Source organism: Osmerus eperlanus, chromosome 5, assembly GCF_963692335.1.
Source record: "Osmerus eperlanus chromosome 5, fOsmEpe2.1, whole genome shotgun sequence".
Classification (NCBI taxonomy): Eukaryota; Metazoa; Chordata; class Actinopteri; order Osmeriformes; family Osmeridae; genus Osmerus; species Osmerus eperlanus.
The window spans coordinates 22,241,199-22,254,731 of NC_085022.1; the positions used below are offsets into that span (position 1 = coordinate 22,241,199).

Sequence of the window (13,533 nt, forward strand, 5' to 3'; positions counted from 1 at the left end):
CTGCTGCGGTGGCACTTGTAGGGTGACCAGTCCCTGCTGCGGTGGCACTTGTAGGGTGACCAGTCCCTGCTGCGCCTCAGATACAGTTTGAAGCTAGCAAGGTCAGGGCAGCCGATACACATTCACCATCACAATACGTGCGGCATCATAGTACGACATCACTCTCTCCTCCTCTTCTTTCCCAAAACATCCTGTCTCCCTGTTGGACACGCCCTCACCCACCTGCAGTCGTTACAGGAGCACAGGAAGTGAGTGTCATCACCCACCTGCAGCCGTTACAGGAGCACAGGAAGTGAGTGTTTGGCCAGCCCTGTCAGGTGTAGGGTTACATATAGCTATAAAACGGGTAAGATTGTGTGCTTCAGGTAACGTGTGAGATCTTTCTTTCACCGTTGCCAAGCGAACAGTGAATTAAAAAAACTTCACTGCCAGAAATGAGTTGAAATTCCTTTATTTTTCTCCTAAATCTATTCAACGGTTGTTTGCTTTTCTTTCAGTTGAAAGTGGTTTGCTTCCTGCAGGGTTCTGCTAGCCCCGCCCCCACCCTCATATGACACATTACTGAGAGTCTAGCCTAGCCTATCACTGACCTCATTCACTGTGCAGTGCTATGAAATGCTAGGCTAATATTTACACACGGATATGAAGAGCTAAGAGAAGATAACATTGACGTGGAGCAGAACCAGGTCACTCAATGACAAAAACACTCCACAGCAACCCTGACCAGAGCACGCTCGACCTTCAGTAACCTTCGGTTAGCATGTTGGGAAGACAACACTATTATCTGCTCATGGAGGTGTTTTTATTAATCATTAGTCCCCACGGGAGCAAGTGCAGGGGGGGTGGAGTGTTGTTGACACACGTAAACCTGCTCAGGGTCAGTGCTTCTTGGCATCCTGAGCAGTCTCTAGACGCACAAACAACCTCTGTGTTCCCGTCACCAGGAGACACTGTTAGCTTAGCATCATCCCTTGGCAGTGAAGGAAAAACCACATCAGCACATATTAGCAACACTAACTAGACGGAGTGGAAGATTCACCGCCTCAACGGTGTTCTGGAACTTTCCACTGCAGCAGACGGAGAACAGGAAAACAAAAAATACTCAGAAAAGTGTGATGTTGAATACACACACACACACACACATTAGCATGAGTTGGAATACATGCAGCATGCATACACACAAACGAAAAAGAAACTCTTAACACTGGTGACAAAATGAGTGTATGAGTGGAGAACAGCGCTAGTTATAGCCAGCTATGACTCTGTGCTCCCGAAATACATTTTCCATATCAGAAATCCGACTGGCCCATCTCTGGCAACACAGTCTGTGACCGCCTGTCCTTTTCATCACTCCTGTCACGTGATTTCACATCACGGTGACAGAGGGGACACATTGTGTGACGGCCTGACAAGCCCAGGATACATCTAAATAGACTTGGTGTGTGTGTGGCCCTAGTGTGTGTGTGTGTACAGGGAGAAAACATAAAAAGCGAGTGACATGCAAGCTGTCACAACATGTCACAGATAAACCCCGTTATGCTGTCCATCCCTCCTCTGGTCCATCCCTACTCTGGTTCATCCCTACTCTGGTCCATCCCTACTCTGGTCCATCCCTACTCTGGTCCATCCCTACTCTGGTCCATCCCTACTCTGGTCCATCCCTACTCTGGTCCATCCCTACTCTGGTTCATCCCTACTCTCCTCATCTTCTCCCTCATCCCCAGACGAGGAGATTAATGGCTGGCCTGATGACCTACATACTGCGTGGGAGGACTGTTACCCACCCCCCACCCCCCCCCCCGGTCCCCACACACACACACAAACACACACACACACACAACACAAGCCACAGCAGTGTGCTACACAGCATTCACAAAACAACATTCACACAGCCCAAAGACAATATGTGAACCTGTTTACAGCATGCAACCAGCCTCCTCACCGCCTCACGACCACGCCCTCCAGCCCTTCTCCACCTCCCAAGTCCTCCAATCCTGTCTGTGGCCCTCCCATCTGGCCAACCATGTATGTACCTTAACATGTCAGCTACTGCTCTGATGTTGGGCCAGTCAGGATAGCCTTGGTACAGTGCTCTTAGTCTATGAGCAGGGACATCTATTTCCAGGTCCGGATCAGGGTATATGTAGGCCAGTCTAAGAGTATCCCTGTTCTGTTGGCTGAAGCCTTGGGCTGCAGCTAGGTGGCTAACCCCCCCGTTTCAGCCTTGCCAGGGGAACAGAATCACTTTGCAGAAGAGACCAACAACACTACACTTGAGCTTCTACGCTGACCTTCAAAGCATTGCCGTGCAGGGTGAGCTGAGTAGCCTGTACTTTCCACTCAGTGTGGAAGCAGTTGTGGAGCATTTACCCTCTTATGTTCCCAGAGATGTTTTCCCCTCTCCTAACGAAGGAAACCTTGGACACGGGAGACCAACAGACACGGAAATATACGATACGACCACTAGTGAGAGAACCCATGCTGTACATACTCTGAGGCCCAGTAGCACAGGATTATAGGTCCCTCTCTCCCCTCCAAACAACAACTAAGTGACAGCCTAGGCCAAGAGGGCCATTTCAAGGCTAGCGTTGGTTGTGTTTCCTGAGAAAAGTGAGTCATTGTGTGAGTTGGGATTAGGTTGTGAGGGAGAAAAGAAAATCCAACCCCAGAGGAGTAGAAACAGCAAAGTTTCGCTCAAGACTGAGGCCCTGGTTGACACACAGAGATGTGATAATAGCCCTTAGCTCTGATTAACGCTGCACTTTAATCGCTCAAAGTAGCCCATCAACCATTTGTGCTCACACAGCTTGAAAAATTAAAACAGCATGGTGCTGTTACATCATGACAAGACACAGAGAACCTCAGAGATGCAAGATGAGTAGTAAGCTGATGGAGGGAGGGAGGTTTGAGAAAACACTCAGCGTAGCTGAGCCTTCACAAACGAGCTGTTTTAAAATGACGGTTAATAGTAAAAGTGAATTGCTGCATCCCTACTCCTTACCCTGGTTCTCTGTGTCCTGGTTCTTCTCCGCTGTGGGTCTGTGAGTCTGGCCGGTGGATGGGGAGTAGGGTGAGCCAGACCCACAGAAGAGAAGAACCAGGGTAGGGAGAGAACCAGGACACAGAGAGATCCAGGGTAAGGAGTAGGGTGTATGATGTGCGGTGTATGGGTCAGATGGCTGAGCGGTTAAGGAATCGGGCTAATAATCAGAAGGTTACCGGTTTGATTCCCGGTCGTGCAAAATTACATTGTGTCCTTGGGCAAGGCACTTCACCCTACTTGCCTCGGGGGAATGTCCCTGTACTTACTGTAAGTCGCTCTGGATAGAAGCGTCTGCTAAATGACTAAATGTAAATGTATGCACACGACAGCGATATGTATTTCCGGGGGAAAATAGGCCAGGGTTAGAACTTCAGGTGAAGTTAGAAACGTGACTTTTAATAACCAGAACAGGTTGTCAACCCTTAACTATTGGTCTCTTAACCCTACACTCGTTTTTTTTTTTTTTTCATTCGACCTATAAGAGGTCGCCCTTAGGGGGAGATAATTTCTCCCGTTTAGGATTTTTGTTAGAAACTGCGAAATACATTTTACATTATCCATAAGGTACAGACCAATTATTTCAGTTAACATTAACGACTAGCAAGCACGCTGACAATGAGATAATTGAGTACGTTATAATGTAGCTAAAAAGTGTTAACTAACTAGCCTAGCTAATATTACTGCTGAAATCCGCTTAACTAGCAGGGTAGTGATAGCAAGCTATTTTTAATGTTTGAGTTTGATAAACCTTACCTTTGTAGTTGTCGATGTAGTACAAAAACGTGCAATTTGAACCCCTTTTTCCTCTTGCTTGAAGGGCGGCAACATAGAATCCTTTATAGATCGTAATTGTCATTTTGGGAAGATTACCGAAACTCCTGTTAAAAAAAGAAACGGCTGAACTAACAGCTAGCTACCGGAAGTTGTTCTCCTGTCTTGTGCAGTATGTGGAAGTGATGCATGCACACACACGTTTTTGTCTCGTGAATTACAACTGAAAATGCCTATATCTTCAGGAGCACTATTTGTGTGTCCTTATAAAGCAGAAGAGTGCCGGGAAATACTCTCTGCGTTCTCAGGATTGCGTCATGCTATCTGTACCTTATGCCCGTACGGAAATTGGAAAGAGGGCTTTTCTGTACTTCGCAGCCTCGGCATGGAATATGTTGCAAAATGTCTTGAAACTAAAGGAATTAATCTCGCTTAATGCTTTTAAATTGTCAAAATGAAAGAGCTAGAGACAGATTCCTTAAAATGTTAATGTTTTTGACCGTACCTGGCTACGACACTAACTCCTATATTTTGTCTCCTTTTGTATTTTTGTAACAATGTTTGTATGTATGCTGCTGCCTGTCTTGGCCAGGTCTCCCTTGAAAAAGAGATTCTTAATCTCAATGGGTTTTTTCTCCTGGTTAAATAAAGGTTATAATAAAAGCATTCTCTTGTTCGGGTGGTTGTTTGTTTTAACCTGGATCAAGACAAATATGTTCTGTTTAGGCGCTCACAATACTTTTTCTCTTTTCAGTTGACGATCGAGATTAAAAAATATATATTGGAAAAAAAATTATGTTATTTTAATAAACCAGCAGGCTAAATATAAGGACAAAATGAGTGCAGGGCTCAAAGGACAGACTGAACGGTGCCAGTCCATGTGTGTCCTTCAGACAGCCAGCAAACCAGATAAACAGCGACAGCAACACAATACCCAGTCATGAATGTTTAAACCAGTAGTCTAACCACACATGTCAGATCACTACAACTAGACGCGAGAGTGCAAGTTCAGCCTGATGTTTAGCTTGCTTAATCAATGACTCTCCATGTAATGGGTCTTGCCAAGCCGTTTATCCAACTGCACGCATGCCTGCTCCAGGTAACAGTGGGCTGTCTCGAGTCTCGACTGGTGTCAGATTAGTTCTCGCTTCTACAGCTGTTGCTCTTATTAATACGCGACACAAGATACACTTAACTGAGACTGCTGATTGACCGCTACCACGTCTAAAAACACCCAGCAAGATCTTCAACTGTCTTTTGTCTTCAATGGCTGCTATTTTAGTCAGTGGTGGTGATAAGTGTTTGACATGGAAATCCAGTTGATGGTTCTGATTGGTTTTGTCGCGCCACTTCTAGAAAGATGCTTCACATCAAACACAGCACATGACCCCCACTCTGAAACTGAACACAATGAATAAAAACATGAAGGTCTCTCTCACTCTCTCTCTCTTTTCCTGTCTCTAAATATTCAGCTCATTAAAGAAGGCTGTGGTTCTCAGATCAAAAGAAGAGCTTCCCTATCCTGGGGCCAGTTATGACGGCTCGGCACCATGCTCAGGGCAATGTAACATCAAGAGGAACCCTTGCCTGGACCATTTGTAAACTTGGGCTACATTTGCTCCAACGTAGCTTTCTGAAAGCTAATCCACAGAGCTGGTAGTAGACGTCCAATATCCCAGCTCACTTTATCCTATATCGCAAGAACGATTTGGATTATTTCAATCTATAAATCCATCACTGGCTCACTGGTCAATTGTATGACGTTTGAAAGGGCTTCTTAAAGATTACAACATAAGGTACACACTGGTGGTGGACTGGACTACACTGTGTCATCCCCATCCATCCATGCATCCATCCATCCATGCATCCATCCATCCATGCATCCACCCATGCATGCATCCATCCATCCATGCATGCATCCATCCATCCATGCATGCATCCATGCATGCATCCATGCATGCATCCATGCATCCATCCATCCATCCATCCATGCATCCATCCATGCATCCGTTCCCATCCCTCCCTCTGAGAAGAGGTCAGGTGAAGTGTTAATACAAAGCTCCCTCAGAAACAGAGGAGGCCCATCCATCCGTAAAGATACATCCATCTCAAAACCAGACAGGGGTGTTTCCAAAGACGGAAATGGAGCCTTGAAGGATTTAGACCAGAGATCACAAAGCCCTGCCTTCAGAGTGTGTGTGTGTGTGTGTTTGAGATCACTCCAGACAAGAGACATCACAAAGCCCAAAATCAGCGTACACAACACTAAAGCTCCAATGGTAAAGAGAAGCAAGGCAACAATAGCACTAAAAAGCTATGGAGCGTCACAGTAAATCCCATGCAAATAACTATAAACCTTATCTGAACTGTCCATAAAGGGCACTTAACTCCAGTGTGTCAGAGAGTAATGTGTGAGAGAGAGAGACAGAGGGGCTAGGAGAGGGGACTGGGTGTGCAAGGTTAGTTAATGTGTGTGTGTGAGAGAGAAACAGAGAGAGAGAGACAGAGACAGAGACAGAGAGAGAGAGAGAGAGAGGGCATGAGAGGGGACTGGGTGTGCAAGGTTAGTTAATGTGTAATTAACCGTTAAATCCCGTAACTCTGACTGGAGCTCCACAAGCCAAGACAAACATGGGAGCGGCTGAGTGGAAACGTTTCCTGATGCGAGTGATACGACCACAACACCAGCCTTCTCAGCCCCACGCTGTGTGTGTGTGAGTGTTCTGAGAACTTCAACTTCAAACACAGTAGTGTTGTAGTGAGGACATGTTGTCAACCCTGACACATTCCAGCAGGAGAGACAGTGTGTGGTGGTCTCATCTCCTCACAGTACCAGAGCACACAACAGTAGAACTAGTGTCTGGGGCTGTTTATCCAGCCTCATCTACACCCATGTACCACACACCCATGTACCACACACCCATGTACCACACACCCATGTACCACACACACACACACACACACAAACACACACACACACACACACACACACACACACACAATCCAGCCTTCAGTATATCTTTAAGAATTATCCCGGAAAACTGCACAGGGCAGCTATTCATAGTACTTTTCCATGTATGAAAATAAAAGCTGTCCTCCAAGCAAACGTTGTGTTTTCCATGGCTTCCCGAGGTATCACTACCCCGCCAACCCAGGGGCCACACCTGCTGCCCTCTCCTGCACGCCGACCCCCGACACCTCGGACACAACCAGCTACTGTTGCTGCCACCTGAGAGAGCCGTGCTGTAGAGATAACACAGTTCCTGTTCTGTCCCTGCAAGGTGCTCGCTAGGCAGCGTGGCCGACCACACAGCCAGACTGTTCTGTCCCTGCAAGGTGCTCGCTAGGCAGCGTGGCCGACCACACAGCCAGACTGTTCTGTCCCTGCAAGGTGCTCGCTAGGCAGCGTGGCCGACCACACAGCCAGACTGTTCTGTCCCTGCAAGGTGCTCGCTAGGCAGCGTGGCCGACCACACAGCCAGACTGTTCTGTCCCTGCAAGGTGCTCGCTAGGCAGCGTGGCCGACCACACAGCCAGACTGTTCTGTCCCTGCAAGGTGCTCGCTAGGCAGCGTGGCCGACCACACAGCCAGACTGTTCTGTCCCTGCAAGGTGCTCGCTAGGCAGCGTGGCCGACCACACAGCCAGACTGTTCTGTCCCTGCAAGGTGCTCGCTAGGCAGCGTGGCCGACCACACAGCCAGACTGTTCTGTCCCTGCAAGGTGCTCGCTAGGCAGCGTGGCCGTCCACACAGCCAGACTGTTCTGTCCCTGCAAGGTGCTCGCTAGGCAGCGTGGCCGTCCACACAGCCAGACTGTTCTGTCCCTGCAAGGTGCTCGCTAGGCAGCGTGGCCGTCCACACAGCCAGACTGGGGCTCGCGTCCTCCTGCCACCACTTCAGGGATTAGAAATGGAAGAATCTGGAGGTTATTTTAAGAGGCACTGCCACTTAGAGCCATCTAAAAGAAAATAGAAAAAGAGGAAAGTTGAGTAGAAGAGATCTGAACTGCACTCTGAACGTTGGGGGACGTGACCCTGTTTCCTCCCCACGCTGCGAGCGGGGGGGGGGGGGTCAGCCCTCACAGGAGGGCGGGGGAGGCTGTGCAGGCTCTCTGCATGCCCGCCAGACTAAATGCGGATTCGGCCTGGCACAGAAGATGTTCCCGTTAAGAAGTACAAGAAAAAAAATACAGCACACAGAGCAACACAGACACACTCACATTAGACTCAAGGCGCACAGCAGCCCACACACACTTCTAACACACACACTATTAAACACACATCAAACGCACACCTGCAGCTTGCAGGGAAGCCTGGGGCGTGAGGGGCCGTGGGTGGGCACAGACTACCTTCTGAACTACAGCTAATGCTCCTCTAGCTAGCAGTGGGTAAGGCCAGGGAGAGACCTACCAAGGAGAGAGACCTACCTTTCACCTGGGCAGCAGAGGACTCCACATTCAGAAGCTAACGTCGGCGCCTCACCTGGAGAGAGAGAGTGAGAGAGAGCGTATGAGAGAAAGGTTACTCCTACTTGTGCGCACATTAAAAACGCAACGCTTCCCCTCCCTCCCTCTCCTCTTCACACCAGCCGAGCCCCACCCTGATCTCCCGAGGGAGCGGAGCCGGGGAGCCCCACCCCGCTCCCCCACCCCGCTCCCCCACCCCGCTCCCCCACCCCGCTCCCCCACCCCGCTCCCCCACCCTGCTCCCCCACCCCGCTCTCCCGAGGGAGCGACGCTGTCTCCCTGGGCTCAGTTTTACCAGGAAGCTAATCCTCACTGCAGCACAGCTTAGCCACCGACACAGCACAAAACCACCCAGTCTCAGTCTGCCTTTTAAAGCGCTCAGTGAGGCTCCACATGAACAGTGAATATGACCCAGGGAGCTGGACTCTGGCTGGTCTGCAGTGAATATGACCCAGGGAGCTGGACTCTGGCTGGTCTGCAGCCTCCTCCTGCATGTGTACAGCAGCATGCACAATCACACACACACACCTCCTAAAGCCCTTCTAAACTCTAAACTTCCTCGTGCTAAAACACACATCAACAAGCCCTGGCTGGAGGGAAAGTTAGGAGAGGTGGGGTGTGAGGGAGGGGCGTAGCCTGACAGACAGCGCAGAACTCGTTTGTGTCGAGGTCATATTGTTCATTTACAAACCCAAACAGCTTGATGGCTGGAGGGGTGAGAGGAGGGTGTGGTCACCAGATCCTCCTGAAGGAGGGGTGAGGAGGGTGTGGTCACCAGATCCTCCTGAAGGAGGGGTGAGGGGAGGGTGTGGTCACCAGATCCTCACAACAACTAGGAATCAGGAAACCTCTGCTCATATCCAGTTTTCTTCTCTGGTAGCTAACGACTGATTCAATGACTCCTGACCAGTGTGTTGTGGGAGTGGGGGCCGGGTTGTGTGTGTGTGCGTGCGTGTGAAAAGCAATAAAAAAAGTACTCACACACAGGATTTACAAGCCCTACCTAGGAAGGGCACACACACACCCTATTCAAACTATTATTTGTGTACACACCTGACATCAGTGTGTTTTAGATTGAATAACAGTGCTGTTAGACCTAGGTGATGGGTCTAAAATGACCGCCCCCCCCCCCCCCCCCCCGATGTATTAGACATGGACTGAGCAGACCTGTGCCTTTAAATCTCACCACAGTACTGGAGGAGGAGCAGGAGGAGGAGGAGCTGGAGGTGGGGGGGGCATAACACCAGTACATCTAACGTAAATAAGAAGTCAACTGAAAGAGAATCCCTGAGCTGACATAGCTGGAGGGAGAGAGAGGATGAGGTGAGGGAAGGAGGGAGAGAGAGGATGAGGTGAGGGAAGGAGGGAGAGAGAGGATGAAGTGAGGGAAGGAGGGGGAGAGAGGATGAGGTGAGGGAAGGAGGGGGAGAGAGGATGAGGTGAGGGAAGGAGGGGGAGAGAGGATGAGGTGAGGGAAGGAGGGAGAGAGAGGATGAGGTGAGGGAAGGAGGGGGAGAGAGGATGAGGTGAGGGAAGGAGGGGGAGAGAGGATGAGGTGAGGGAAGGAGGGGGAGAGAGGATGAGGTGAGGGAAGGAGGGGGCATCAAGACAGAGAGATGGCTCAGAAAAAGGTGGATGTAAAGACACACCTGATTCAAATAAATGAGTTGTTATCAAGCTCTGTGGAAGCCAGGTAACGAGCACTCATTGGGGTCAGGTGTGCTGGAGCACCCCTGCACCAGACTAAGCTGTTCTTGAGCAGACCAACGTCTTGTCTGGGGAGTGAAATGTTGGTGGTGAGCTTATAAGAAGGGTTTCTACACCCTGAAACATCTGGAGTGGTGACCTCCAAGCCGTTAAACAGTGCCTGGCTGAACCAGATACAAGGACACACAACCCTGGGGGCAGAGCAGGTTTTTGTTGACACTACTAGAACCAGTTGCCAGGGTAAACATGGCAACAGGAGGATGGCTCAGAGATCACAGACCTCCTGACTGTGTGTCTGTGACAGTGTCTGTCCGACTGTTGACGAACTTCTTGTTATATTAAGAGGATAATCAGCACCCCTACCTCGCCCCTGGTGATCCCCACCCCGCCCCCCCCCCACCCCCCTGCTGTGGTTTAATGAGGCCCCAGGGTTGGGCTGTGTAATGAGAGGGGGACTACTCTATTTGAGGGAAGACAGATCTGATTATAGACCTCCTTTAGCCTGGAAATCGTTTTTTTGTGTTTAAAAAAAATAAAAAAATATTAGTCAAGCATCTCATCAGTCCATCCCCTCCAATCAGACAGATGATTGAGTTATTTCTACAGCTGGGTCAAATCAGGTAATAGCAGTCCAATTTATTTGAGAGGGGGGAGAGGTATGAAGAGGGAGGGGTTTGAGGGCAGATGAGGGCAGTCACTAAGTGCACTCCAATACCTGGAGGACTAATTATTCCTCCTCACAACAGGCTTTTCTCTAAGGGCCAACTGGGGCTGTGTTTTCCACTGAGGTCACAGCCTTGTGCTTTATTCTGGGATGAAGCAAGGCAACAGCTGCACCGTACACTGGCCCAGGAGACCTTAGGGGGCAACTCAATGCTCGCAGTCACACACACACACACACACACACACACACACACACACACACAGGACAGAGGAATCTTGCACATGGGACTTCACGTCCGTGGTTTCAATCTAGAAAGGTGGTTTTGAGCAACGTTGTAGTCCCAAACCACAGCACAGCACGTAGGTGTGACACAGAGCATACATACTAAATACACTAGGAGTGCAGGAGGGCTGGGTCCTGAGGCGCTAGCCAAAACCTAACTCTCTAGGTTTTGTACTGCTCTCTTAATGGACCTGGGTTCTCTTCCCTTAATTAGGTTACAAATCACGACCCAACCTCACATTCAGCTGCTGCCTGTGCTCCCTGGCTCCCTTTATATCCCTTGTTTTGTCATGTAAAAAGACAGACCATTTATTGGCACTAAACACTGAAATACTGTTAGAACAGTGCACTTCTGATCCATGATTATCTGCTGCACACAAAGACTCACTTCTTCTGAAGTTTAACCACAGAAAAAACAAACAGCTAACATGGCTCCAGCACTAATGTGCAGCTATAGCAACTCTGTCACAGAGTGATGAGTGTTCATATGTAGATGTCGAGGTAATGATTGGAAACCATCAGGTGACCAGGTTGAGGTGAGGTTGTGTGTGTGCCTGCAGTGGCTCAGGTGACAAGCCTGGGCTGTGGAAACAAGCGGTGGGCAGAAACCTGAGGAGGTGGGCAACGTACAGCCAGCTCGCTCAGGTGTCACAAGTTCCCCTCTTAGTAACCTGACACACTGGCAGAGAGACTTCTGATCGTTAGCGTCCTTTCCTCAGCCCCTCCCTCCCTGTATAGACTCTGGTGGCCCACACTCTCATTTAGCCCCTCCCTCCCTGTATAGACTCTGGTGGCCCACACTCTCATTCAGCCACTCATCTCAGGTCATTTTTTCCCCATCCCTCTCGCCACAAATAGCAAAACTGCTTAAGACAACAGAAAAGGTTTATCAAACCGGGACCAGGTCTAAGAGCTCGCTCTGGCTACAATCAGAGGAAGGACACCTCGTGCCAGAGTGGACACCTCGTGCCAGAGAGGACGGGTCCAGCATGGCATCAATTTGAGCCAAGTGAAACGAAAACCTTTTACGACAGACTTCAAGGACAGTGGACTTTCCTTCCATAGCAATAGGAAACGCCCTTCGGATCCATAAAGGTGACGCTCTGGACGGGGGGGGGGGTGACTCTGCAGGGCCGAAGTTCAACGAAGCTCAAAAGCTTCCTGACTCATCACTGTATCGGCTGCTCTCCAACGAGCTTGTTTCCACCTTGTGTCTCGTCTGTTCTCTCCACAGGGAGGTCCATCTTAAACTGCTGTGGAAACACACAGGCCACAGCTGCAGCCCACCCAATCCAGAAAAAGCACAGGGTTCAAGGGTCATTCCAACACAGTGGTGTGTATGCGTGTGAGAGAGTGGGCGGACTCTTCATTGAACAAACAGAAATAGAACGGGAACCACCAGAGCAGAAGCGAAGCAAAGTATCCCAGTGCAAGAAAACCTCTAAGATGCAATAGGCTGATACAAGACTGCCAGGGCCATGGGTTAAGCTTCAATGGGTTTGCCTATATACCAACTAACCAACAGGTGCAACTAAATCCTCACTAGCACACAGCGGGATGATTGTAGTCTATTTGAATAAGCTGTGATTTCAGGTCTGATACCATTAAGATTGCTTTGACTGCTACAGATCACACAGCTCATTTAAAGGTTCCACCTTGACAGGTCAGAACGCGGGAGGGTCGTCTTGGTTCTCCATCACACCAGGGGGAACTGCTGGGAGGAGGAGGAACTGACAAACCGATACTGACATTTCAGAGAGGAACCTGGTACTACTGACCTCAGACTTCAAAAGGACCAGAACAGAACGCCCTTAGCCTGCCGTAGCCCAGCACAATACCTGATACTGACAATGTCAGTAACATTTCAGAAGCCGAATATCGGTACATCTCGGCTTCTTTAGCCAAGTTTAGCTTAGCATAAAACACTAGGCCTATCTGCTATTGACATTTCATACACAGGCACCTAGTACTAACCTCAGTATTCAAGGGACCAGCACTGCACATCTTAGCTTCCTTAGCCTAGCTTATCTAAGCACGCTACCTGCTACTGACCTTACAGAGAGGGGAACTTGGTAATGACCTCAGGTAAGGAATTTCAATGTTAGCTTCCGTAGCTTAGCACATTCTCTGCAAGAGGTTGACAAAAGAAAATATAGAACAGAGAACTTCTTGTCTCCAAGGAAGAGGAAGGCCCGAATGAAAAAAAGGCAGCGTTAGCCTAGATTTCCCTATTAGAGGAGGGGGATGTGTGGTTCCCTGGAGAGCTGGAACAGCCCTGGACCCCTCTATCAAATCCACTACATGGACACTCCCATAGTAAGCAGTTGTTAGATATAACAAGCAGTTTACGGCACTCCCTTCCTGCTACACCCACTGTGGTCAGACTGAAGCTAGCGTGAGTCTCAATTCAACAGTTGCCAACCACGTATGACCTCATGGAGACAGATGTCAAATCCTTTCAAAACTGTTCTAGGAAACCGTTTTCATCTCTACTCGTATGTGTGTGTTACTCCCAAGTCCCAGCCTGGGAATTGGCAAAGCTAAGCTATGAGTCTACGTGAAGGTCTCACACTTCACCGTCTTTGCAAAGTGAATCAGACA

General features: G+C 49.2%; 1 protein-coding gene across 4 annotated transcripts in view; it reads right to left on the bottom strand.

The window, feature by feature from the left end:
- Positions 1-13,533, bottom strand: part of osbpl5 (oxysterol binding protein-like 5) — a 31,154-nt gene that overhangs the window by 14,977 nt on the left and 2,644 nt on the right. For all 4 annotated transcript variants that reach the window (XM_062462712.1, XM_062462713.1, XM_062462711.1 and 1 more), the window contains exon 2: positions 8,241-8,295. The gene's annotated coding sequence lies outside the window, so the exon portion shown is untranslated. The remainder of the gene's footprint in view (positions 1-8,240; positions 8,296-13,533) is intronic.